This window comes from Tamandua tetradactyla, chromosome 18 (assembly GCF_023851605.1).
Source record: "Tamandua tetradactyla isolate mTamTet1 chromosome 18, mTamTet1.pri, whole genome shotgun sequence".
NCBI lineage: Eukaryota > Metazoa > Chordata > Mammalia > Pilosa > Myrmecophagidae > Tamandua > Tamandua tetradactyla.
The window spans coordinates 27,912,596-27,939,866 of NC_135344.1; the positions used below are offsets into that span (position 1 = coordinate 27,912,596).

At 37.0% G+C, this 27,271-nt stretch overlaps 1 protein-coding gene and 2 pseudogenes across 3 annotated transcripts in view; 2 read left to right on the forward strand and 1 right to left on the reverse strand.

Moving 5' to 3' along the window:
* The window catches only part of DYNAP (dynactin associated protein), a 70,795-nt gene that overhangs the window by 32,383 nt on the left and 11,141 nt on the right, over window positions 1-27,271 (reverse strand). The window contains exons 3-4 of one of the 3 annotated variants that reach the window (XM_077135424.1): window positions 8,740-8,817; window positions 2,427-2,613 (exon numbers count right to left, since the gene is read on the reverse strand). The gene's annotated coding sequence lies outside the window, so the exon portion shown is untranslated. Of the gene's footprint in view, window positions 1-2,426; window positions 2,614-4,362; window positions 4,464-8,739; window positions 8,818-27,271 lie in introns of those variants that run through there. The other 2 variants (XM_077135426.1, XM_077135425.1) reach the window with 2 other exon arrangements.
* LOC143662399 (FERM domain-containing protein 4B pseudogene) lies at window positions 1,305-5,127 on the forward strand (annotated as a pseudogene).
* LOC143662577 (procathepsin L pseudogene) lies at window positions 25,477-26,470 on the forward strand (annotated as a pseudogene).

A 27,271-nucleotide genomic window follows, 5' to 3' on the forward strand; every position in this document is an offset into this window, starting at 1 on the left:
GAAGCAAGGGTAGTGGGTATGCTAGTTGTAGGCTCATTGGATGTGCTGGTTCCTTACTCCCACCACTTCAGGGCACATGTAGGGGACGGCCTACATCTGAGGAATGCTCAAAGAATGGTCAAATTCCACTCCTTTCTGATCCTGACTTTACCTGAAAGTCCCCATCAATAAGTTCCTTAGAAGCTTTTCAGAGACAGGCATTTTTGAAGGATTGGTTATTGGTCCCCACACATTCTCTGGCTAACATTTCAGCTCATATTTATTCTCTGGTAGCATGCAATGTGGCATTAGCTCACGCTTGTTGGATCCAACTTCTAGTGGCCCTTTGCATATTAACTACCCTTTCTGAGCAACTATTTCTTTCTCTGTAAGATGTGACTTGTAGGACTAACATAAAGATTAGTGTAAATAAAATAGCTTTGTAATTTATAAAGTACTGTGTTACTACTGCAAGGCTGAAGGTAGATGACAGATGCTGAAGCTGAACTGCTCTGTGACCTTGTGCAATTTACATAAATTCCCTGATACTGTGAGAATTCCTCTGTATAATAGGGATAATTGTAGAACCTGCCCTACAGGGTTTTGTGAGGCTTAAATGAGATATATGAACATTGTGCTTAGAATTCAGCTTGCCATATAGTAAATGCTAGAAAAGATTTTGTGGTGATGATGATGATGATGTAGCAATTATTGTTTGTCCATATTACTGCACAGGCAGAATGACATTTTTAAACGTACAAGATTTAAAATTAAAAGACCTTCAGTTTAAATCCCAAACCTCTGAGATCTAGAACAAACTTCTTAATTCCTCTGAGTCTCAGTTTTCCTTATCTCTAAAGTGGTAAATAATATTTACCTCATTAGTCATTGGCCAATAGAGATTGCTTTTTTATTTTTTCAATTTTCTTTTTTACCAGAAATGGTATAGCATAATGCTTAAGAGCTTTGAATTCAAAAGAATTCCAGAAGACTCAGGGTTGAATTTATTTCTGTCTCTTACAAACATGCTGATAACTGGTGATTTCCTTAATGTACAAAGCCTCAGTTCCTTCATAAGAAAAATGATAATCATATCAAAGGACGATTGAAAGCATTAAATAGAATGATGTATATAAGGTGCTCAGTGCAATAATAAAAATAATTTAAAAATCAGTCACTTCATTTTTAAAATTGTTTCTGATTACTGATATATCCATTATCACTCTTCTTTTGTGACTTGAGCTCAAGCTATAAACAAGGGGAGCACAGAACTGATTTCTTTGAAAGGGATGGGGTATGTCTTCTAGAAAGTGTGAGCCCACATCATGGGAGGGAAGCCCCATCTGAGTGTCCAGGGCAGCAGCTACTGGGCAGCCAAGATGGGGACCAAACATTTAGCACCAAGGCCAAAGAAATCAAGGGTACCCACAGGCACCAGGCATCACCTTCAGCACCACAGTGTCTAGGCCTTGAAGAAAGCTTGATAGAGGAGCAAAATAAATGGCTTTCCTCCCAACTCACAAAAAAAACAGGCAGCCTATGATACTTATATTAAAGGTATTGATCAAAATCAGAAACAGGATACAGATCAGTCAGATTGGAACCTTGCAGCAGAACTCTTGGCCTGTGCCCACCACTAACTAGCTATATGAACTCTCGCAGTACTTTTTTTTTTCCTCCCACCAGTTAATAATACATTGAAACCAGATGTGGCTACAATATCCTTGTGTTCAATGATTGATAAGATTTGACTTACCCATGAAAACAAAAAGAGTCACTCTAAGTTACTGCACCCAATCAAGGTGTTTCATTCTTCACTTTTCTCTTCGATATATAAAGTAAGAATTTCTTAAACTGTATCAAGAATTAAGCTCAACCTTTCTTTTAAAAGCTCCTAATCTTGGGGTGGAGGGGTGAAGGGCAGAGCCCAGGGCACCCAACTGAACATTCACATACCATCAGCAGTCATTCAGAATTACGTATCTTGCTGGGAATAAGGACGCAGAGATAAGGCCACAACGTAGAGGTGACTATATATGATCAGGAACACAGATCTGAATCTAGATACCAAACCAAGACAGGAGGACTAAAGAAAGGGCCACAGTCAGGCTCAGAGACTGGAAGGAAGGACAGTGAAGCAGATCACCCAGCCACACAGGACCCTGGGGTATTAGACAGTGATGTTCTTTTCTACCTGAGTCAGGTCCTTCACTGCCAGATTATTTTATTTTCTGTTAGTGTCTAGCTGTGTACATATACTTTTTTCCCCAAGAAGAATATGGGCTCCATGAAAGTAGTGCCTCAAAAATCTATTTCTCTTCCTTTCCTTTTCAGTGACTTGAACCAATAATGAATTAATTGTAAAATACTTTTCCACAGACATGCTGGGACCAGGAGTTCTGCGATAGAGGTTAACACTAGGGAAATGATGTAGCTCTGAACATTACCTCTCCTGAGCACATGTCTTTCTTTGGGCACTGTGAGCATCCAAGAGTTTCTGTGTTGATATATGCAACAAGAGACATCGGTACCAGCCTCACCAGTAACATCAGTTGATGGTGGAAACTGGCATGCAGAACTGTGAGCTTCATAACCATCTACCTGGACTTGGTAATGACTATAAGGAGAAAACAACTGAAAAAAAAAAGAAATCAATTAGGTTTTCTCAAGTAAAATTATTTGAAAAATAGAATCTATATTTTGACATAGCAGCCTATATTTTGTTTCATTGTTCCAAACAGCCCTTGATGGAAAAAAAGTTTTTCTATCACTATATCATGACATAGTTAATGAAAGATCATTATTTGAAACAACACTTTGTAAGAACAAAAAAGCCTATTATTTTTTCTTTCAAAACAAAATGTAACCCCAGCTTTCCAATTCTCTCCTCCTCTTCCCCTTCTCTGGTACCCTGGCCAGCAGGGAGCAGCCTCTGGTCCTCTGATCTCTTGCTACCTCTCTGCAGGGTCTTTGTGATGGAAATGCCAGGAAAGATTTAAGGATACTACCTGACCTTCCAACCAAAACTCTTCCGGAACATCCATCCCTTGCTTAGTGGAAGGACAGAGTGATTGAGCACTATTTGAAAATCAAAGGTCTGACTTGAGGTCAAGCAGTGGTCCAGTACATTAAAATAGTAGGAGAGCTATCAATTTACAGAGTACATTACCATGCAGTAAAGGATAAACAAGGAATTCCTTGGTGGTTTGGAATCAACTATAAAGGAATCAACCAGCATGATTTATAAGGTGAAGCCGCAGAAAGTGTTCCAATGGAAATAGTAGGAGAACTTATACTTACATGAGAAAAAAATTGTTGTTGAAGTTCACTATCCATAAAGAATTTCAGCATTAAGAAGAACCTTTGGACAAAATGGCATTTGTGCAAACATGGTATGCAACTCTTCTCTCATCAAGTTCATCTGGGTAATGGCAAATAGTCAGCATCAGCTTTACTTGGATCAGAAGCAAAGCAAAAATTCCTTCAGCCCAGAGTTTAGACGATATTGCCATGGTTAGGCAGAGACAGGAATACCAACGGTCTCTAAACTGGTAAGCCTGGATGGAAAAAGTCAGTTTATCATGGTAAGCGATGACAGTTCAATCTCCTCATGTTCTCAAGTCTCAGAGGTTAGTGAGGAGCAAAAGAGAGAAAATCCTTGAACTCAAGAAGAAGGAAAGCTGTTGCAAGAAAAACTCCTGAAAAAGTCAAAGAGCTTAAGAAGATCTGTTAGTGGGAGCCTGAGATCACTGGAAAAATGCCAAAGGAGTATCCATTGAATATAGGTGAGAAACTCCCTCAGGTCAGAAGACGTGTAAGTACTGCGTTCAAATTAGATGATAACCTGCTGCCAAATGAAGAGGATCCTGCTTTGCAAGAACTGGAGAGCAATTTCTCAATACAGCAAAAGCTGGTCAAAGCTGCAAAAAATCATGCCAATCAGCCAGGCCTTTAAAAAACCACGAAGAAAAAATGAAAGCAGGTTTACAGAAATGCAGTGAAAAGCTCCAGGAGATTGAAAATGCAATAAATGAATATCAAATTAGATGTGGAAAGAAACCCATCCAGAAAGCAACAGTTATCTTACCAGAAGACACAATCCCTCAGAGAGTAGTTTCTTGTCCAACACTCCCACCTATGATGAGCCTAATGACTCCTTCACTCTTGCTGGGTAGTAATCAAATTTTGTACTTCATTCTCCAACAATTCTTCCCCCGAGTCTCTTGGTATTGAGAAAATCCATTTCAGAAAGTCATCCATCAATGAACAGTTTGTGGATACCAGATAGTTCAGAGAAATGTTATTGACATGCAGCACCCCTTTCAAAACCCTGGAGAGGTAGCCACAGAGAGACCAAAACATGCCCACCACACCAGTTCTCACCTGAAACACCTACAACACCAGACACTTGAAACTCGAATCTTCATTTCAGCACCACTGCCAGTGGAGAGGAAGCCTCGAGTCCCAGACCCACTTTCTCTCTGAGATGGACAAAGAAGTGGCAGCACAGATATCCTTGATAATGGGTCTTCCCACACCAGCCAGTCGAACAAAGAATATTACTAGGTGACCCAATCACTGGTGCATGTTACACCACCCAGATTCTAGGCACACATCCCAGGGATCAGAGAGGGTCCAACAAGCAGAACGTTTCTACTTCTAATTCAGGAAGCATGCCCAACTTAGCACAAAAGGAGAGTGGGAATGGCATCTACTCTAAGATCAGAAGCAACCCTCTTCCAGTTACTATATTGTTGGGTACAATATGTCCCACCATATGGAGAATGTGATCTTTATTACAGTGGCTATTGTGTCTACAAAAGTGATAATGAAGGACAGTACCAGTGTCAGTCCCTCCTACCAGTCCTCAGCCCACGATGGAATATGAGCACCCAAAGGACTATAGCAAATCCTTTCAGGAAGATGAGGTGGACTGGATGCTCTATAACCCATATGCAACATTCCAGGACTGCCCAGGAAGGCTGGTACTAAATCTGAGAACATCACCAAAAATATCTACAAGGCCTCAGTCACAGAGCACCTGTGTGGCTGGTATCAGCAGGCGTCTGGGCAAAAGGACCAGGAACACAGCCCACAGACTAGCTTCAACTCATCAGAGGATCACAAAGATGCCTGTTTTATAGATAGTAGTAGAAAACCTAATAAATTGGCTTTCCTTAATAATTAAACATTCTTTTTTGTGAATGTAAGCATTACTTATTTGAAATCATTAGAGCTTTCAGCTAAGACCAGAAATATAACTCACATAGGCAAGATATTAAAATAGAACAAAAAATATTCAATAGTTGGTTTCTAGGAGGTTTAATATTTACTATGTATTTTTCTCCATTCTTGGATTGGAGCATTTTTCTTTTTTGATCATTGAAATTTATATCTTCAATGACCTCGAGTAATATTTTAGTTGACTGATGGCAAATTGACTATGATGCATCAGTGCAGGTATTGATCAAACAAAATATTAAATATCGTTCCTAACAGAGGATCCACCTTAGAGTCAAAAGTAAGGTAACAATTAATAAAGAAAACTGATCCAGCCCTGAGAGCTATCCTCTGGCAACCTGCCTTGTAGAAGCAAACTATGACAATCTTAAATAATACTTCCTTCTCTCCTCTTTTGTCATTGTCCCTCAGACACCATTTTTCCTGAGTTAAGGGCCAGCCCATGACAGAATTCTGAAATAAGTGTGGTTCCCAATTACTACCTTTCTGAAAAAGAATAATCATCCTCTCCCCTTATTGGTACCACCACAGAACATCTGGCCTTGACCTTATCAAGTTGTCCCAAATGCTCTGAAATTTCTAGTCTTACTGCTCCAGCATTCAGCAAAGGGAAATTCTTTAGGTCACACTTTCTGAAATCCAAACCCTCTGTTTTCTAAAGTGAGAACAACATAATCTGATAAATCAATAGATTTTAATGTATTTACTAACTTTCTTTTCTCCTGCAGAATAATATAAAGTTAACTGAAAAGGCACATTTGGCAACTTAAAAGTAATAGTACAAGGGTAATTGGGCAAGAATTTCTTTCCAATACTTCCATTTTACCTCAAAGGTACCTTACTTTTTTCCTTTTGTACAAATATCTTTATTATCCAGGAATTTGTAAAAGCTAAGAAATAACAGTCAGTTACTTAATTGAAAGCAACCTAACAGGATCAAACATATATGTCCAAAGAGACCCTACATAAAACTAGCACAAAAAGTTTTTATGTCAAGAATGATAAGAGAATATTTTTTAGGTTTTCAAATAAATTTATCAGATATATTAGGTAATCAAAAATAACCCCAGGGATGCAAGGGTAGTTCAGTAGTAGAATTCTCACCTGCCACGCGGGAGACCTGAGTTTGATTCCTGGTCCATGCACTTTCAAAAATAAATAAATAAATAACCCCAGACAAACTATATAAAAAGTTGAAAAAGGGATCAGACTTCAACTGGAGATATGAATGAAGTTGAAATATTCAACTTCCCCACTTAGAAAATTTCTGATATTCTCACAAGCAGTGAGGACAACGAAATCAATAGGCTGAGCTCTTGATCTTAGAATTCATCCCTATCAATCTTATTCCTGCAAAGCCTACTTATAATTATGCCTAACAGTCACCCTCAGAGAACAACTTTTGTTGCTCAGATATGGTCTCTCTCTAAGCCAACTCAGGAGCTGAATTCACTGCCCTCCCTGCTTCATGGGACAACTCAGGTGTGTAAATATTTCTGGCTATGTGGGAAAGAACTCCTGGGATTTTCAGGACCCAGCATCATGGGATTGAGAAAACTTTCTTGACCAAAAGGGGGAAAAGAAATGAGACAAAATAAAGTTTCAGTGGCTCAGAGATTTCAAATAGAGTCAAGAGGTTATCCTGGAGGCTATTCTTACTCACTATATAGATTTCCCTTTTTAGTTTATGGTGTATTGGAGTGGCTGGAGGGAGGTACCTACAACTGTTGAGCTGTGTTCCAGTAGCCTCGACTCTTGAAGATGATTGTATAATGACATAACTTTTACACTTTGACTGTGATTGTGGAAACCCTTGTGTTTGATGCTCCTTTTATCCAGGGTATGGACAGATGAGTAAAAAAATATGGAAAATAAATAATAAATAAGATAAGGGACAAAATAAATTGGGTAGATTGAAATACCAGTGGTCAATGAGAGGGAGGGGTAAGGGGTATAGGATGTATGGATTTTTCTTTTTACTTTTTATTTCTTTTTCTGGAGTGATACAAATGATCTAAAAATGATCATGGTGATGAATACACAACTATGTGATGATATTGTGTGCCACTCATTATACACCATGTATGGACTGTATGTGTGTGAAGATACGTCAATAAAAATATACTTAAAAAAAAATCCCCAGACAGATGACCCAATTACAATAAAGTAGTTTTGTTCTTTTGTTAAAATGCCTGTGTCATTAATACTCAATGTCCATTTCAATCTACTGGGTCTCACCCTCAGGGAAAACCGATGTAGGTTTCTCTTTCCTCCTGACAGGAGGCCAGTTTGGTCTGGGAAAATCTGGCTGGGGTCTATGATACCTAAGTAGACTCTACTAAGGGGGAGGAAAAGGCACCACAAAGGCAGGGCAAGAAACAAGAAAACAAGAACTGAAAAATTCTGATCTGTTAAACAAAACCTAAGCTAGAGGAAGGAGAGGGCCAAGATGGTGGCTTAGCAAAGTGCGCATTTTAATTTGTCCTCCAGAACAACTACTAAATAACCAGAAACAGCACAGAACAGCTCCTGGGGCCACATCAGTGACTGGACACACAGCGTACCCCAGTCTGGACCAGCTGGACTGGCTGCAAGCCTCCCCAGAACCGTGAGTTCCCCAAACTGCAGCAGCCGGCGCCCCTCCCCCACAGGCTACTTCCCAGAGGGCAAAGGAAAGAGACTTTAACAGCAGCAGGGGCTGAGCCCAACCAAATACTCAATGTCCAGATATCCATATAATTTGTCTGATCAAAATCATCCATCACAGGCTAAAATTAAAAGATTGACATTACCAAGTGTTGGTGAGGATATGGATTAATTGGAACTCTCATACCTTGCTGGAGGGGAATGAAAAATGATACAACCACTTTGGAAAGCTGTTTGGCAATTTCTAGTTAAACTATAGATACATATATCCTGTGACCTATAGATTTGACTTCTAGAAAAATACCCATGAAACTGAGTGTGCACGTCAAATAAAACAGAACAAAATATTCATAGGACATTTTTATTCATAATAATAAAAAACTGGACATGTTTCAAATGTCCACAATGGATAAATAAATGTTGGCACATTCATACAAAGGAGTACAACACAGTTATAAATAAATAAATAAATACTCACATATATAATTTAAAAATCACCATGTCTAAGTAAAAGAAATAGACACATGCATGATTCCATTATATGAAGTTCAAGAATGGATAAAGTAATAAGATGATGATTAAAGTCAGAATAATTGTTTACCTCAGAGAGGTGGGAGACGTTGACTAGAAATGAGGGAATCTTTTGGGGTGCCGAAAATGTTCAATGTTTTGATCTGGGTGGTTGTTACATATATGTATAAATATATTTTTAAAATAATCCACTTATAGACTTCAGATAAATCACTTTATATGTTTTATCTTTTTATTTAAAAAAAAATTAAAGAAAACCAGCCATTAATAGTGTTGAGAATACCAGAGAGGAGCCTGAAGCTAAGGGAGGAAAAGTGACAAGACCTATGTTGAATGCATTACCTGTCTTTTAGTCTAGTTCCATCTCCTGTAGCCAAGATCATGAAAGCCATACAGAAAGGTAGACATCAATAGCAGGTCCTTTGCAAATCAAAGAAAAGCAAGGATTAAAGTTTCAGTATTACAAAAATCTCGGGTGGCAATTGTTTTTAGTGAATTCTGCTCTCGTCTCAGACTTCCTATATCTGGAATTGAGTTTGAGGTTTGGGATTTTGACCAGAATCTGAGATAATTCATATGTACATCAAAGTATGAGCAAATCTCAAGTGTAAATGTTTACAATATAAGAGAGACTCACCAAAAATTTTTCAAATAATCTGTTTTAATCTAATTTTCCTTAAAAACCTTAGAAACGATTATTTTTTAAAAATAGTTTATTCATTAAAAATGCTTTCATTCCATGCATTGTGCTAATTGCTAAGTGCTCAAGGGCATAAAAAAGTATACATCCTGCCCTATTGGGACATTATATTATATGCTTTGATTTTTATTTTAAAAGAAAAAATGTATGACCTTTGCAAATACACTTTTAAGAATTTATTCATCTTTAGGTTAAATTAATTCTACTAGAACAATTGGAAGCAAATGGCACAGCCTGAAGCCTCTAAAAAAGGAAATGGTTCTCAGCTAGGGTGCTTTTGTACCCTAGGGGACATTTATCAGCATCCACCAACATTTGTTTGTCACAACTGTGAAATGGGGTCACTGCTGGCATCTAGTATATATATAGGCAAGGAATGCTACTAAACATCCTACGATGCACAGAACAGCCCCTACAATAAGGAGTTGTCTAACCCAAAATATCAAATTGGTGAAGTGCTCTAGACCATAATGAGCACGAAAAATATGTGGAAAGAAGGACAAGATAGGGAAAGGAATACTTCCAAGGGGCAAAAAAACCATGACACTGGCTCAGCAATAAAAACTAAGCCAATGAACTACTGTGTGGCTTCTGGGCTATGGAGCTATAAGGGGCCCAAGTGACAGAAAACTTCAATAGTAATGAACATGAACATTGAATTTAACTAATTCAACTCAGAAAGCAATGTCATCATTAGCCAGTAAAATATATGTACCTTAGTGGAAAAAGAAATTAAGTGGATTATCTTAAAATTCTGGCTACACATTTCAAAAATAGAAGTTATGATAAATAACCCTTCTTCCCTTCATTCTCATTGTAAGAGAACCCACATATTTTTATTGGCCAGATGGATACCCAGAATAAAGACCATATTTTGCCCGCCCCCTTTTGATGCTTGTGCGATTGTATGACTAAGTTCTATATAATGGAGATTTGCATGATTTATGTCAGAACTTCAGAGTGGTGATGGTTTTATATATTTTATACATATGTTGAAATTTAACTGTACACTTAAAATTTATGCATTTTATTCTATAGTAATTATACCTCAACAAACTAAAATATGATTAAGAAAAATATATTTATTAGACAGAAACAATGGCAAGAACTGTGCTTTGTGCTACATTTCTGCAATAAACAGTCAGAAAGAGATGATCTATTTAACATAAACATTATTAATTGAAGTTCAAACTTCCCTATGCATTATGGAATTATGAAATAAAGGAGCAAGTCTAATTTCTATTATTCCAAAGATCGAGAGTCTTAATGGCCATAAAAGGAATTCATATTCTGGAAAACACTAATCAGAGAACTTCTTTCATGATGCTGTTAAGAAGATGAGCAATTTTTTTTTGCTTTTAAGTCAACTATATCAATAGATAACACAGGTTTTAATCATTCTTCAAGTCATCAGCTATTGGTCAGGTTGTGAGATTGGAGTAAAACACTGCTAAAACACAGAGCCCACAGCAGTAAACATATAACTTCATTGGAGATATAGTAAATGCATGAAAGACAAATAATAATGGAAGACAGTGTGGGATTAGTGTGCAGATGATTGCTTGAACAATGATAAGTTAGTTCTGTGAGCTCAAAGAAGGAATTTCCCACATTAAGATGAAAAGGACTATGTGGAGACAATGGAATGATGTAGGCCCTGGAGTGTGGGTAAAATCCTAGGTACAAAGAGGAAGGCACATGTCCAGGTTTGGAGAAAGAATCAAGTTATGGATGTTCCAAGAATAAGGAAGAGACAGCAAAGTAAAGCAGAATAAGAAATATTGCCATTCTACATGGGAGATGACTACCAGGGATGAATCCAGACCTGGCACCTTGGGATCAACAATTACATCCTGGCCAAAAGGGGGAAAAGAAGTATAATTAATAAAGTATCAGTGGCAGAGAGAGTTCAAATAGAGTTGAGAGTCTACTCTAGAGGTGGCTCTTATGCAAGCTTCAGGTAGACCTTTCTACTTATCATTACCTGCCAACCCCCAACCAAGACCATTCCAGCCAATCCTAATGAACACATGGGGCAATATATATGATTTCACAAGTGTTCCAGGCACTAGAGTAACTTTCCATAAATCTACAAACTCCAGATGGGTCCCTGGTCCAGATAAGTCCTGAAACTTAGCCCAGCCTCTCCAGAACATCAGATAGTTCCATCTCCCTACCCCATATTAGTGACAGAACCTTCCAGTATCAAAAATTTAGAATTGTCATAGCCCAAACAACCCCAAAGAGAGGTCTGGAAAGATCAAAGGTGATGGTAGAATTATATATAGAAGATAGGACTTAACAAATGAACATGAATGCTGAATCATTAAACTGATATCTCTTTTAGTTTATAGTATTTTAGAGCAGCTAGAAGTAAAAACCTAAAATTGTGAAATTGCAACCCCTGTCAAAGTCTGAAATATGTTTTATAACTAATTGTGGTGGTATGCTTTGAAATATGTAGTTTTTTTGTATATATGTTACTGTTCACAAAAAAAGAAGGAAAAAAATTCGATTATGATGATTAAAAAAGTATTTAAGCCCTCTAGCCTCCTATATTCCGGAGCAGCTAGAAAGAAAAATATGAGAGGATCATACGGTAGCCTGTGACAAACTCTGGGATCTGTCCTATAACCACCTGTTGAAGAGTCTTTGAAAATTATTACTTCTTTAAATTTCTTTGCTTTGTACATATGTTATACAATACTAAAAAATAGATAAAAAAGAAAAGAAATATTGCTGTGTGGCCAGCAGGTAAAAGGGGGTCAGCTTGGTGGGGGTCTTCTATAATAAGCGCTACTAAGAGTGAACATTGGATGGAGATTTTGCAAGCACTTATGATAAAAATCAAATTTTAGGATTAATCTTATAGTGAGGAGGGTGGAATGGTGCCAGACAAAATGAGAAGCAAGAAAAGCAATCTTAGCAGAAATGCAGAAATAGAAGTATGAAATGATGGATGCTACTAATGTTTGTGACTGACCTATTGCCTACTATAATGTTGGTTACATAGTTAAAGGTTCAAACATATCTGTTGATTGAATAAATTATTGGTAGATTGAATGTTCTACAGTCTTTTAAAAATGATTTTCTTCTTATTGCACATTTATTAGTTAATAAATAGATATACAGGCAAGGTCTCTGTGTCCATGGTCTTCTATGTAAGAATTGGCTTATGTGACTATGAGGGTGGGCAAAACAAGTCCAAGAGCCATCTGGCAAGTGATCAGGAAGAGAAGACTGAAACTCTTGGGCACAAGCTGCAGCTGCATCTATGGGCTGAATTTCTTCTTCTGGGAGACCTCAGTTCTGTTCTTATGACCCTTCAACTAATTAAATCAGGACCACATTGGAAGGGGGAAGGGCTACTAGATTTTAGGACTTCTGACCTCCAAAACTGTAAATTAAAATTTTTTTGCTGTTCTAAGCTGTTAAGTCTGTGGAAGTGTTACAGCAGCAATAGAAATCTAACAGATTTTTTTTTTTTACCTGAAGAGGGTTGCTGCTATAACAAATACCTAAATATAAGCTGCAAGGCCTGAAAAGCATGATAGAAAAAGCCAAAAACCTAGATTGCCTTGAATAGACTGTTAGCAGACATGGATATTACTAGTCTCAGCTAATAAAGTCCCAGAAGAAAGTAAGAAGCATGATAGAGAAAACTTATATTGTGTTAGAAAATACTTCAGTCATCCTACATGGACTTACAATCAAAATAAAGATGTTAAAGGACTGCTATTAAGGGCTCAGAAGAAAATGAAAACCTACTATTGGAAACTAGAGGAAAAAGGATCCTTGTTTTATAGTGGCAGGTCCAGGTAGAAAAGCCTCTAGATACCTAAAGGAGTTAACCCAGTTGGATTTCAAAATTGCTTGGGAAACACCACATGGTGGGCAGACTAGGAAAAGCACGGAATCTAGAGGCTTCATAGGAAAGTATGACAACCTGCTGGGTCTCACCCTCAGAAAAACTAATGCTGACTGCTCTCTGCTTCTGAGATGTGGGCCTGTCTGGTCTGGGAAAATCTATTGCTTTTTTTTTTTTATTTCTTTGCTTTGTTTATATGTTATACCATACAATAAAAAAAGTTAAAAAAAAAAAAAAAAAAGAAAGAAAGAAAGAAAAGAAATATTGCCATTGTGGCCAGCAGATAAAATGGGGCCAGCTTGGTGGGGGGGTCCTAGGTATTCTATAATATCTAAGGAGACCCTCCTCAAAAAAAAGGTCCCATCTAGGCAGGACAAAAAAAAACAAACAAACAAACAACAGAAAAATAAGAACTGAAAAATTCTGATCAGTTAAACAGAACCTATGCTAGAGGTCTAGAATAAGTTGAACTGATGTTGAAGAACAGATAGAGAACAAAACCATCCAGTAAGAAATCCCTAGGTGAAAGAGTGAAAACAACCTCCATAATAAATTAATTAAAGAAATCAAATGCTTAAATGCTAGAAAAACTTAATGATTATTCAAAATTGAATGCCATTGGGTGGTGCAGTCGTGGCACAGTGGCAAAATTCTCACCTGCTGTGCTAGGTTCAATTCCTGGTGCCTGTCTATGTATAAAAAAAAAAAAAAAGTAAAGATAAAAAAATTGAATACCATCAATATGGGGAAGCCTCTTGTCATTATTCTAACCTTAGATGAAATGAGAGAACTCACCCTACATGTTTGGAATATGTAAGAGATTTCAGCCATAGCTTTAACCTTTAAACACACAAGAGAATTCACATACTGAAGAAACACTATGGTTTATGTTTTAATCAATATGGTAATACCTTTAGTCATCAATACTACTTCCATTAATATAAGAAAACTCATACATGAAAGAATCTACATGAATGTCATATTCACAGCAGAGTCCTTAGTAGTTGGGCCTGATGATATATATGAAAGAACTCATAAATATAACAGACAGGGAAATTCTTCATCTAACATTCTTATAAGCACACCACAGAAATTATGTATGAGGAAGTTTATGTACTCAATCTGGGAGTGCCTTACTTTCTAATTTACTCATTAGATAAAATGGGTGGGCTTCATAAGAATGAAACACTATGCCTGTAGTTACTGTGTACTATCATTCAGTGAAACACAAGCCTTGGTGTCCTTAAAAATACTCAATTTAGGAATAACCACAATAAAGTGAAATGAGAGGTGGAAAAAAAAAAAAGAGGCATATTAGGAAAGTCAAAGAAATGGCCCAGTCAAAGGAATAAACCCACAGTTCAAATAAGGTTCAGGAGTTAAAACAAGTAATTCAGGATGTTTGAACAGATGTGCAAAATTTCATCAAAAATCCAATGAGCTGAGTGAGGATAAAGAAGACAATTGAGCACATATAAAGAAGAACTTGAAAGTTTGAAAAATCAAATCACAGAACTTACGGGAATGAAAGGTACAATAGAAGAGATAAAAATTAAAAAAAAGGAAACCTACAACAATAGATCCGAAGAGGCAGAAGAATGGATTAGTGAACTAGAGGACTGGACATCTGAAATCTAAAACACAAAAGAAAATACAGGGAAAAGAATGGAAAAATATGAGCAGGGTCTCAGGGAATTGAATGACAAGATGAAGTACACAAATATGCATGTTGTGGGTGTCCCAGATGGAGAAAAAAAGGGAAAAGCAACAGAAAGATTAATGGAGGAAATAATCACTGAAAATTTCCCATCTCTTATGAAAAATGTAAAATTATAGATCCAAGAAGTTCAGCATACCCAAACAGAATAGATCCAAATAGACATATTCCAAGACACTTGCTAATCAGATTGTCAAATATCAAGAACAGAGAGAGAATTTCAAAAGTAGCAAGGGAAAAGCAATCCATCACATACAAGGGAAGTTTGATAAAAACATGTGTGGATTTCTCAGCAGAGACCATGGAAGTGAGATGGAAGTGGTATGATGTATTTAAGATTCTGAAAGAGAAAAACTGCCAACCAGGAATTATATACCCAGTAAAACTGTCCTTCAAAAATGAGAGGGATGACCAAAACCATTCCTGGCAATTCTCAAGAATACCTAGGACATTATATAAAATTCTACAAAGGTTCCATGCACTCAGGTAACTTTCCAGAAACCTACAACCTCCAGATGGGTCCCTGGATCAGAGAAGTCCTAAAAGACAGAGGGCCCAGCCTCTCCAGAACATTAACTAGTTCTGTCCCTTCTATCCATATTATTGACAGCCCCTTCCAATATGAAAAATTTGTAATGGGTATAGCCCAAATACCCCTAAAGAGTGGGAGAAAGATTAGAGGTGATGGTGGAGTTATACAGAGAAGGTAAGGTTTAACAAATGAGTATGATTGCTAAATCATTATATTGATATTTCTTTCAGTCTCCAGTAATCTTAGATCAGCAAGAAGTTAAAAACTTAAAATTGTGGAATTGTAACCCATTCCAATTTCTGAAATCTGTTCTACAACTAATTTTTGTGATGTGCTTTGAAATTTATTGCTTTTTTGTATATATGCCATTTTTCACAAAAAAGAAAAGAAGTTGAGGTGATGATAAATACACAGCTATATGATGATATTATAAACCATTGACTGTATACTTTGGATGATAACATGGTATGTAAATATATAATATATATCAATAAAAATAAATAATTTTAAAAAGATCAAAAGCGATGGAGTTATAAAAGATAAGATAGGATTTAACAAATGAATATGACATTGGCATTTCTTTAAGTCTCTAGGGTCTTGGAGCAGTCAGAAGAAAAATCTAAAATTGTGGGACTGTAAGCCATACCAAACTCTGAAATCTGTTCTATAATTTATTGTTGTGCTGTGTTTTGAAATTTACTGCTTTTTTTGTATATATGTTATTTTTCACAATAAAAAAATTTAAATGATAGGGAGATTCAAATATTTTCAAATAAACAATCACTGAGAGAACATGTTACTAACAGACCAGTTCTACAAGAAATACTACAGAGAGAACTACAGGCAGATAGGAAAAGGCAGGAGAAAGAGGTCTGGAGAAGAGTGTAGAATTGAAGATTATCAGTAAAAGTAAAAACAGAAAAAAAGTTAGATATGGCAAATAAAATCCAAAAGACAGAATGGTAAAAGAAAGTGCTTCTTTTACAGTAATAACATTAAATGCTAATGGATTAAATTACCCAATCAAAAGACATAGACTGGCAGAATGGATTAAAAAACAGGACCCAATTATATGCTATCTACACGAGATGCACTTTAGACCCAAGGACAAAAATAGGCTGAAAAGGAAAGGCTGGGCAAAGATATTTCATTCAAACAACAACCAGAAACAACAACCAACAAATTGACTTCAAATGCAAAACAATTAAAAGAAACAAGAAGGACACTATGTATTAATAAAAGGAACAATTGAACAAGAAGATATGATAATCATAAATACTGCTCCAAAATACATGAGGCAAATACAACACTGAAGGGAGAAGTAGAGACCTTTTAACCATAATAGTTGGAGATTCCCATTCCCTGATCTTATTAGTGGATAGAATATCTAGACAGACGATCAATAAGAAAACAGATTTTGAATAATATGATCAATGATGTAAACCTAACAGATATTTACAGAATATTATGCCCCAAAATGGCAGGATACACATTTTTTCAAGTGCTCATGGATCACTCTCAAGGATAGACTATATACTGGGTCTCAAAGCAAGTCTCAATGAACTTAAAAAGATTGAAATTGAGAGGTGTGGCCAAGATGATGGCTTAGCAATGTGTGCGTTTTAGTTCCTCCTTCAGAATAACTACTAAATAACCAGAAACAGTACAGAACAGTTCCTGGAGCCCACACTGTACCCCAGTCTGGACCAGCTGGACCAGCTGCAAGCCTCCCCAGAACTGTGAGTTCCCCAAGCCACAGTGGCTGGCGCCCCTCCTCCACAGGCTGCTTCCCAGAGGGCAAAGGAAAGACACGTTAACAGCAGCAGGGACTGAGTCCAACCAAACACCAATTGTGGCATTAATTAACAAATTCTGACTACTAAAAATAGGCCCCTAGCTCAGGTGAACCTGGTCAAAGTGGAGGTCGCTCATTGGACTAATGGAAAAAGAAAAAAAGAAAAGAAACAGAGGTTTTTGTGGCTGTGTTAATACAAAGGCTTGACTGCCTCTGGATTAAGTGGCAGGACTTCTCAGGCTGCAACTGCCCCAGGCATAGGCAGAAACAATCTGCTTTCAGGGCTTGTCTCCCAGGGCAGGGGTGAAGCCCAACTCAGGTGGAATTCTTCCCTCAAGGAATTCAGACCCCAGGGCTTGGTAATTTGAAGCCATTAAAACCAGCCTATAACCTCTCCTCTGTCTTCACCATGCCCCCAGCAGGGAGAGTCTTCCAAAGTTAAAGGTGCTGCATCATATTATGCCAGTGGGACCCGCAGGCAGACAAGCGCCACATATCAGGCAGGAAAAGAAAAACAGAGCCCAGAGAATTCACAGGAAAGTCTTCAAACCTGCTGGGTCTCACCCTCAGGGAAAACTGACGCAGATGACTCCTTCCCCCTTATAGGAGGTCAGTTTATTCCGGGAAAACCCGGCTGGAGTCTATAATACCTACATAGACCCTCCTAAGGGTGGGGGTGGGGGTGGGGAAGACACCATACAAGCAGGGCAAGAAACAAGAAAACAAGAACCAAAAAATTCTCCTTTGTTAAACAAATCCTAAGCTAGAGGTCCAGAAAAAGCTGGACTGAATGTCAAAGAACAGATAGACAACAAATTCATCCAGCAAGAAAACCCTAGGTAAGAGAAGTGAAAGCAATCTCCAGAATAAACTAATTAAGGTAATTAAATGTCTAGACACCAGCAAAAAATAACAAATCACACCAGGAAAATTGAAGATATGGCCCAGTCAAAGGAACAAACCAATAAATCAAATGAGATACAAGAGCTGAAACAATTAATTCAGAATATATGAACAGACATGGAAAACCTCATCAAAAACCAAATCAATGAATTGAGGGAGGATATGAAGAAGGCAAAGAATGAACAAAAAGAAGAAATGGAAAGTCTGAAAAAAGCAAATCACAGAACTTATGGGAATGAAAGGCACAGTAGAAGAGATGAAAAAAACAATGGAAACCTACAATGGTAGATTTTGAGAGACAGAGGATAGGATTAGTGAACTGGAGGATGGAACATCTGAAATCCAACAAGAAAAGAAACAGAAACTATAGGGAAAAAATGGAAAAATATGAGCAGGGACTCAGGAAATTGAATGATAATATGAAGCACACAAATGTACATGTTGTGGGTGTCCTGGAAGGAGAAGAGAAGGAAAAAGGAGGAGAAAAACTAATGCAGGAAATTATCACTGAAAATTTCCCAACTCTTATGAAAGACCTAAAATTAGAGATCCAAGAAGTTCAGTGAACCCCAAAGAGAATAGATCCAAATAAATGTTCTCCAAGACACTTACTAATCGGAACATCAGAGGTCAAAGAGAAAGAGAGGCTCTTGAAAGCAGCAAGAGAAAAGCAATCCATCACATACAAGGGAAACCCAATAAGACTATGTGTTGATTTCTCAGCAGAAACCATGGAGGTGAGAAGACAGCAGGATGATATATTTAAATTAGTAAAAGAGAAAAACTACCGACCAAGAAGTCTATACCCAGTATTTTGCAATTGTCCTTCAAAAATGTGAGAGAAATTAAAACATTTCAGACAAAAAATCACTGAGAATTTGTGACCAAGAGACAAGCTCTGCAAGAAATACTAAAGGGAGCACTAGAGACAGATATGAAAACACAAAAGAAAGAGGTGTAGAGAAGAGTGTAGAAAGAAGGAAAATTAGAAATGACATATAAAATACAAAAGGCAAAATGGTAGAAGAAAGTACTACCTGTACAGTAATAACACAAAATTTTAATGGATTGAACTCCCCAACCAAAAGACATAGACTGGCAGAATGGATTTAAAAACAGGATCCTTCTATATGCTGCCTGCAGGAAACACATCTTAGACCCAAAGATAAACATAGGTTGAAAGTGAAAGGTTGGGAAAAAGTATTTCATGTGAATAACAACCAGAAAAGAGCAGGAGTAGCTATGCTAATATCCAAAAAATTAGACTTCAAATGTAAAACAGTTAAAAGAGACAAAGAAGGATACTATGAACTAATAAAAGGAACAATTCATCATGAAGACAGAACAATCATAAATATTTATGTACTGAACCAGAATGCTCCAAAATACATGAGGCAAACACTGAAAAGAGAAATAGACACATCTACCATAATAGTTGGAAACTTCAATTCCCCACTCTTATCAATGGACAGAACATCTGGGCAGAGGATCAATAAAGAAACAGAGAACTTGAATATTATAATAAATGAGCTAGACTTAACAGACATTTATAGGACATTACACCCCACAACAGCAGGATACACATTTTTCTCAAGTGCTCATGGATCACTCTCAAAAATAGACCATATGCTGGATCACAAAGCAAGTCTCAACAAATTTAAAAAGTTTGAAATCATACAAAACACTTTCTCAGATCATAAAGGAATGAAGTTGGAAATCAATAATAGGCAGAGCACCAGAAAATTCACAAATATGTGGAGGCTCAACAACATACTCTTAAACAACCAGTGGGTCAAGGAAGAAATTACAAGAGAAATCAGTAAATATCTCAAAGCAAATGAAAATGAAAACACAAGATATCAAAACTTATGGGACACAGCAAAGGCAGTGCTAAGAGGGAAATTTATTGCCCTAAATGCCTATATCAAAAAAGAAGAAAGGGCAAAAATTCGGGAATTAACTGTCCAATTGGAAGAACTGGAGAAAGAACAGCAAATTAACCCCAAAGCAAGCAAAAGGAAAGAAATAACAAAGATTTGAGCATAAATAAATGAAATTGAGAATATGAAAACAATTGAGAAAATCAATAAAACCAGAAGCTGGTTCTATGAGAAAATCAATAAGACTGATGAGCCCCTAGAAAGATTGACAAAAAGAAGAAGAGAGAGGATGCAAATAAATAAGATCAGAAATGGAAGAGGAGACATAACCAATGACCCCACAGAAATTAAAGAGGTAATAACAGGATACTATGAACAACTTTATGCTAATAAACTAGACAATGTAGATGAAACGGACAACTTCCTAGAAAGGCATGAGCAACCAACTCTGACTCGAGAAGAAATAGATGACCTCAACAAACCAATCACAAATAAAGAAATTGAATCAGTCATTAAAAAGCTCCCCAAAAAGAAAAGTCCAGGACCAGACGGCTTCACAGGTGAATTCTACCAAACATTCCAGAAAGAATTAATACCAATCCCACTCAAATTCTTCAAAAAAATTGAAGAGGAGGGAAAGCTACCTAATTCATTCTATGAATCCAACATCACCCTCATACCAAAACCAGACAAAGATATTACAAAAAAAGAAAACTACAGACCAATCTCTCTAATGAATACAGATGCAAAAATCCTCAACAAAATTCTAGCAAATCGAATCCAGCAACACATTAAAAGAATTATACATCATGACCAAGTACGATTCATCCCAGGTATGCAAGGATGGTTCAACATAAGAAAATCAATTAATGTAATACACCATATCAACAAATCAAAGCAGAAAAATCACATGATCATCTTGATTGATGCAGAGAAGGCATTTGACAAAATTCAACATCCTTTCCTGTTGAAAACACTTCAAAGGATAGGAATACAAGAGAACTTCCTTAAAATGATAAAGGGAATATATGAAAAACCCATAGCTAATATCATCCTCAATGGGGAAAAACTGAAAACATCCCCCCTAAGATCAGGAACAAGACAAGGATGTCCACTATCACCACTGTTATTCAACATTGTGTTGGAAGTTCTAGCCAGAGCAATTAGACAAGAAAAAGAAATACAAGACATCAAAATTGGAAAGGAAGAAGTAAAACTATCACTGTTTGCAGATGATATGATACTTATGTCGAAAACCCTGAAAAATCCACAGCAAAACTACTAGAGCTAATAAACGAGTACATCAAAGTGGCAGGTTACAAGATCAACATTCAAAAATCTGCAGTGCTTCTATACACTAGTAATGAACAAGCTGAGGGGAAATCAAGAAAAAAATTCCATTTACAATTGCAACTAAAAGAATAAAATACTTAGGAATAAATTTAACTAAAGAGACAAAAGACCTATACAGAGAAAACTACAAGAAACTGTTAAAAGAAATCACAGAAGAACTAAATAGATGGAAGGGCATACCATGTTCATGGATTGGAAGACTAAATATAGTTAAGATGTCAATTCTACCTAAATTGATTTACAAATTCAATGCAATACCAATCAAAATCCCAACAACTTACTTTTCAGAAATAGAAAAACCAACAAGCAAATTTATCTGGAAGGGTAGGGTAGCCCAAATTGCTAAAAGTATCATGAGGGAAAAAAACAAAGCTAGAGGTCTCACACTGCCTGACTTTAAGGCATATTATGAAGCCACAGTGGTCAAAACAGCATGATACTGGCATAAAGACAGATATATTGACCAATGGAATCTAATAGAGTGTTCAGATATAGACCCACTCATCTATGGACATTTGATCTTTGATAAGGCAGTCAAGCCAACTCACCTGGGACAGAACAGTCTCTTCAATAAATGGTGCCTAGAGAACTGGATATCCATATGCAAAAGAATGAAAGAGGACCCATATCTCACACCCTATACAGAAGTTAACTCAAAATGGATCAAAGATTTAAACATTAGGTCTAAGACCATAAAACAGTTAGAGGAAAATGTAGGGAAATATCTTATAAATCTTATAATTGGAGGTGGTTTTATAGACCTTATACCCAAAGCAAGAGCACTGAAGAAGAAATAAATAAATGGGAACTCCTTAAAATTGAACACTTTTGCACATCAAAGAATTTCATCAAGAGAGCAAAAAGACAGCCTACCCAATGGGAGATAATATTTGGAAATGACATATCAGATAAAGGTCTAGTATCTAGAATTTATAAAGAGATTGTTCAACCCAACAACAAAAAGATAGCCAATCCAATTACAAAATGGGAAAAAGACTTGAACAGACACCTACCAGAAGAGGAAATACGGATGGCCAAGAGGCACATGAAGAGATGCTCAATGTCCCTGGCCATTAGAGAAATGCAAATCAAAACCACAATGAGATATCATCTCACACCCACCAGAATGGCCATTATCAACAAAACAGAAAATGACAAGTGCTGGAAAGGATATGGAGAAAGAGGCACACTTATTTACTGTTGGCGGGAATGTCAAATAGTGCGACCACTGTGGAAGGCAGTTTGGCAGTTCCTCAAAAAGCTGAATATAGAATTGCCATATGACCCAGCAATACCATTGCTAGGTATCTACTTAGAGGACACAAGGACAAAGACCAAACGGACATTTACACAACAATGTTTATAGCAGCATTATTTACAATTGCAAAGAGATGGAAACAGCCAAAATGTCCATCAATAGACAACTGGCTAAACAAACTATAGTGTATACATACGGTGGAATATTATGCAGCTTTAAGACAGAATAAAGTTATGAAGTATGTAACAACATGGATGGACCTTGAGAACATTATGCTGAGTGAGACTAGCCAAAAACAAAAGGACAAATACTATATGGTCTCACTGATATGAACTGACATTAGTGAATAAACTTGGAATATTTCGTTGGTAACAGAGACCACCAGGAGATAGAAATAAGGTAAGATATTGGATATTTAGAGCTGAAGGGATACAGACTGTGCAACAGGACTGAATACAAAAACTCAAAAATGGACAGCCCAATACTACCTAACTGTGATACAATTATGTTAAAACACTGAATGAAGCTGCCTGTGAGAATGATAGAGGGAGGAGGGCTGGGGACATAAATGAAATCAGAAAGATAGATGTTAAAGATTGAGATGGTATAATCTAGGAATGCCTAGAGTGTATAATAATAGTGACTAAATGTACAAATTTTAAAAATGTTTTCACATGAGGAAGAACAAAGGAATGTCATTATTGCAGGGTGCTGAAAATAGATGGTAATTCATATTTTAAAATGTCACCTTATGTGTGAGAATAAAGCAAAAAATGTTTGTTTGTTACAAAATTTATATTTTGACTAGTGCAGTTTCTAATATAACATATGTAGATAGTTTGATTGAACACTATAAGTACTTAGAATCTCAGGCAGGACATGAGATTTTGTTGGTTTGTCCAGAGTGATGCCCCGATGAATCCCAGAGTGATTCGACTGGTGAGTGGAAAAGTATTTGCAAGTCCCCCTTCTGGGAATGGTGAGAATGGGGAGAAATTCAACTTCCTCAAGTTGAATTTTTGATATTCTCGCAAGCAGTGTGGACAACCAAAGTTATAGGATGAGCCCCCAGTCTTGGGGTTTGTTCATATGAAACTTAATCCCACAAAGGATAGGCTGAACCTACTTAAAATTTGGGCCTAAGAGTCACCCCCAAGAGAGCCTCTTTTGTTGCTCAGATGTGGCCCCTCTCTCTCCAGCCAACATGACAAGCAATCTCACCACCCTCCCCCTGTCTACATGGGACATGACTCCCAGAGGTGTGGACCTTCCTGGCAATGTGGGACAGAGATCCTAGAGTGAGCTGGGACTCAGCATCAAGGGATTGAAAAAAACTCTAGAATGAACTGAGACTTAGCATCAAAGGATTGAGAAAATCTTCTCAACCAAAAGGGGGAAGAGTGAAATGAGATAAAGTGTCAATGGCTGAGAGATTCCAAACAGAGTCGAGAGGTTATCCTGGAGGTTATTCTTATGCATTAAGTAGATATCATCTTGTTATTCAAGATGCAATGGAGAGGCTGGAGGGAATTGCCTGAAAATGTAGAGCTGTGTTCCAGTAGCCATGTTTCTTGAGGATGATTGAATAATGATATAGCTTTCACAGTGTGACTGTGTGATTGTGAAAACCTTGTGTCTGAAGCTCCTTCTATCTACCTTGTCAACAAATGAGTAGAACATATGGAATAAAAATAAATAATAGGGGGAACAAATGCTAAAATAATTTTAGTTTGAAATGTTAGTGATCAATGAAAGTGAGGGGTAAGGGGTATGGTAGGTATAATCTTTTTTTTCTTTTCTGTGTTCATTTTATTTCTTTTTCTGAATTAATGCAAATGTTCTAAGAAATTATGAATATGCAACTACATGATAATATTGTGAATTATTGATTATATATGTATATAATATATAATGTTTTATTTGGTTAGTTAATTTTTTTAATTAATAAATAAATTTTTTTTTAAGTTGAAATTATACAAAACACTTTCTCCAATTGGAATGAAGTTGGAAATCAATATAGGCAGAGGGTCAAAAAATTCACAATATATGGAGACTAGACAACACACTCTTACACAACTAGTGGGTCAAGGAAGAAATTATAAGGGAAATCAGTAAATATCTCAAGACAAATTAAAATGAAAATGCAACATATCAAATTTATGGGATGCAGCAAAGGCAGTGCTGAGAGGAAAATTTATTGCCTTAAATGCCTATGTTATAAAATAAGAAAGAGGAAAAATCAAGGAATTAGCCACTCATTTGGAAGAAATAGATAAGGAACAGCAAACTAGCCTAAAGCAAGCAAAAGGAAAGAAATAATGAAGCTTAGAGAAGAAAGAAATGAAATTGAGAATATGAAAACAATCAAGAAATTCAACAAAACCAGAAGATGATTCTTTGAGAAAATCAATACAATCGGTGGATCCTTAGCTAGGCTGACAGAGAGAGAAGGGGGGGGGGGGGGGAGAGGATACAAATAAATAAAATCAGAAATGGAAGAAAGGAAATAACCACCAATCCCACAGAAATAAAGGAAGTAATGAGGGGTACTATGAGCAACTATATGCCAATAAACTAGACAACACAGGGAAAATAGACAACTTCCTAGAAAGGCATGAGCAACCAACAATGACACAAGAAATAGATGACCTCAGCAAACCAATCACAAGTAAAGAGATTAAATCAGTCATCAAGAAGCTCCCAAAAAAGAAAAGTCCAGCACCAGATGGCTTCACATGTGAATTTTACCAAGCATTTAAGAAAGAATTAGTACAAATCCTGCTCAAACTCTTCAAAAAACTTGAAGAGGAGGGAAAGCTACCTAATTCACTCTTTGAAGCCAGCATCACCCTAATACTAAAACCAGACAGAGAAACTACATGAAAAAAATTACAGACCAGCCTCTTTAATGAATATAGATGCAAAAATCCTCAAGAAAATATTTTCAAATTGAATCCAGTATTATATTAAAAGAATTATACACTGAAAACTCCAGACCTTAGAGATCCCACTTCCCTGGGTGTGTGGAGTGTACCTGTGCCAGCCATGAGGGGGCTGCCACAGAATTTGAAACATGAATCTTTCACTTTCTGGCTGTGCTTTGCTTGGGAATAGCCTCAGCTGCTCCTACGTTTGAATCAAGTTTAGAAGCACGGTGGCACCAGTGGAAGGCAATGCACCAGAGACTATATGGTGTGAATGAAGAAGGTTGGAGGAGAGCAGTGTGAGAGAAGAATAAGAAAATGATCAAAGTGTACAATCTGGAATACAGCCAAGGGCAGTATCATTTCACAATGGCAATTAATGCCTTTGGTGACATGACCAACGAAGAATTTAGGCAGGTGATGAATGGCTTTCAAAACCTGAACAAAAGAAGGGGAAAATAGTCTATGAACCTTCTTCTGAGGTTCCTGAGTCTGTGGATTGGTATAAGAAAGACTATGTGACTCCTGTGAAGAATTAGGGTTGTCGTAGTTCTTGTCAGGCTTTCAGTGCAACTGGTTATCTTGATAGACAGATGTTCTGGAAAACTAGAAGACTTGTTTCCCTCAGTGAGCAGAAACTGGTGGACTGCTCCAGGCCAAAGGCAGTCATGGCTGCAGTGGTGGCCTTATGGACAATGCTTTCCAGTATGTCCAGAACAACAAAGGCCTCAATTCAGAGACATCCTACCCATATTTTGGAGGGACATTACCTGTCACTACAAGCACGAGTATTCTGCTACCAACAACACTGGCCTCGAGGACATCCCTTGATAGGAGAAGGCACTAATGAGGGCAGTGGCAACTGAAGGTCCCATCTCTGTTGCTATCAATGCAAGCCATGAATCCTTCCAGTTCTACTTATCAGGCATTTATTTTGAGCCCAACTGCAATAAAGGCAACCTGGATCACAGTGTCCTGATGGTTGGCTATGGATTTGAGGGAACAGGTTCAGATCACAATAAATACTGGCTTATCAAAAACAGCTGGGGTAAAATTTGGGGCATAGAGGGCTACATAAAGATGGCCAGAGACCAGAACAACCAGTGTGGAATTGCCACATCAGCCAGTTATCACACTGTGTGAACCAGTGTGTGCATAACCACAATGAAGGACTTGAGGACAGCATATTAGAGGAATTTTATTTTAAAACTGACCAACCTTCATTTGTGGGATTAAACACTTGAATGATTGAGGATCCAAGTTGCACTATCGATCCTGTGACATTTTTGCATGGTAAAATGTTACCACTAATTACCACTATAAAGAATTTTGTAATATTATAACTCATTGCTTAGCATTGCTTAATGCTAAGATTTGTATTTTCATTTTTTAAAAGGATGCATAGCTTAAACTTTTTAAATAAAATTTAATTTCATGAGTAAAAAAAAAGAATAATTATACACCATGACCAAATGGGATTTATTCCAGGTATGCAAGGCTGGTTCAACACAAGAAAATCAATTAATGTAATATACCACATCAATAAGTCAAAGAGGAAAAACCACATGATCATGATTGATGCAGAAAAGGCATTTGACAAAATTCAACATCTTTTCTTGATGAAAATACTTCAAAAGATAGGAATAGAAGGGAACTTCCTCAAATAATAAAGGGAATATGCAAAAAAAAAAACAAAAACAAAAACAAAAACTAAACCCACAGCTAACATCATCCTCAATGGAGAAAGACTGAAAACTTTCCCTCTAAGATCAGGAACAAGACAAGGATGCTCACTGCTACCATTGTTATTCAACATTGTGGTGGAAGTTCTAGCCAGAGCAATTAGACAAGAAAGGAAATGAAAGACATCCAACTTGGAGCTATACAGAGTAGGTAGGATTTAACAAATGAATATGATTCCTGAATCATTATATTGATATTTCT